Raw genomic sequence first — 2079 nt, 5'->3', positions numbered from 1 at the left:
CCATGGCCCAGCGCATAAGGGGTAGGGCGATGTGATGGAGGAAAAAACTTCGGCCGGTTGTCGGATGGTTGGAGCATGCCTTTGGCATTTTTCGCATTTCCGCGCGAACTTCTCGCAATCTCCGATCATCATTGGCCAGTAGTATCCATGGCGTTTTATTTTCACGGCTAACGATCTTCCACTGGAATGGTTGCCGTAGGAACCAGAATGCACTTTCTCCATTACTTTTCATGCTTTTTCCTCTTCCAGACACATCATAAGTGGTCCAGAGAATCTCCATTTGTAAATTTCGCCGTCCACTGTTACGTAGCACGCGGCCTGTGTTCGGACTTTGCGGGCTGCCCATTTTTCGGTGGGCAGTTGCCAGTCGATAATGTAGTCTCGAATCGTCTGAAGCCAGGGGGTATCGCAGCCGTAATCAGATTGCTCCGATTCTGGTTGTATCGTAACTTCTTCCTCCTCGTCATCTTGACCTTCTATGAGGTTGACGACGATTGGTGGTCCGATGCTCGGATGTTCGATGAATTCGACTGGAATTACCCTCTTAAGTCTTTGGTCGGAACTTGACGCTAGGGCCGCGAGGGCATCTGCCTGGATGTTTTCGGAACTAGGAATTCATATAAGGGCAAAACAGTCAAAGTCTTGAGCTAGACTTCGGACCGGTTTGAGGTACGCGTCCATCCGTTCGTCTCTGGCTTCATACTCTCCGCTGAATTGACTGGCCACTAGTTGGGAGTCGCAGTAAGCGTGGATTTATAGGTATCTTTAAGCCATGAGCCAACCGCAACCCTGCGATGAGTGCTTCGTATTCGGCCTCGTTGTTTGAGGCATGGAATTCCAGCCTAAATGATTGCTCCAAGATTTCGCTCGTCGGAGACGTGAGGCGAATTCCGATACCCGATCCTTGCTTGGATAAGGACCCGTCTACGTGGAGGAGCAAGTTCGAATTTTGTTCCTCGTTGGTTATGGTCCCCGTTGGTAGTTCGACCAAGAAATCTGCGAGCACTTGTGATTTTGCGCTCGTCCTTCGTCGGTACTCGATATCGTACTCGCTCAATTCAACTGCCCACATGGCCAGTCGGCCCAACTGACTCGGGCTCTGCAGAATTGTCCGTAGGGGTAAGGTCGTGAGGATAACGATTGTGTGAGATTGGAAATATGGTCTTAGTTTTCGAGCCCAAGTTAAGACCGCATGCTAATTTTTCCATTAACGGGTACCTAGATTCAGCATCCAACAAGGTTTTGCTTATGTTGAAAATAGGTTTCTTTTCCCCGCGTTCTTCCCTGATCAGGACTCCACTCACGGCTGTTGCTGACACAGCAAGGTATATGAATAAAGGCTCCCCTTCCATGGGTTTTGCGAGGACTGGAGGAGTTGCTAAATAACGCTTCAGCTGTTGGAAGGCGTTTTCGCATTCTTCCGACCATTCAAATTTTTATTTACTCGTAAGACATGGTAGAAGGGCAGGCACTTGTCCGTTGATTGTGAAATAAATCGGTTAAGCGCTACGATCCTGCCGGTCAGTCTTTGGACTTCCCTCTTATTCTTTGGAGAAGCCATCTCGATCAATGCGATACCGCGGCATTTTGTCGGGTTGAGCTTCATGTTATGGGAATTTAAATGTGCGAAACATTCCTCAAGATGTGACACGTGATCCATTGCTTGGAGGGATTTGATGAGCATGTCGTCGATATAAACCGCGGCATTTCGGTTCACGAGTCGTTGGTAGGTTGCGCCAGCGTTTTTGAGGCCGAAGGGCATTACCTTATAGCAATAGGTTCGGCGATCGGTAATGAACGCAGTCATCTCGCGAGGGGTTCATCCGAATTTGATTATAACCTGAGAAGGCGTCCATGAAGGATAAGAGCTTGTTGCCCGCTGTTGCTTCTACCAATCGATCGATATGTGGTAGTGGGAAACTATCCTTCGGACATGCTTTGCTTAGGTCGGTAAAATCCACGCAAACTTACAATTTCCCGTTTTTCTTTTTGACTACTTTAGGGTTGGCGAGCCAGTCTGGGTATCTTACTTCTGTTATCGACCCGACTTTAAGTAATTTTTCGACCTCGTCGTTTACT

This window comes from Brassica napus, chromosome C7, assembly GCF_020379485.1.
Source record: "Brassica napus cultivar Da-Ae chromosome C7, Da-Ae, whole genome shotgun sequence".
Classification (NCBI taxonomy): Eukaryota; Viridiplantae; Streptophyta; class Magnoliopsida; order Brassicales; family Brassicaceae; genus Brassica; species Brassica napus.
The sequence above is the reverse complement of the archived record's forward strand: the minus strand, read 5'-3'. Positions refer to the sequence as shown.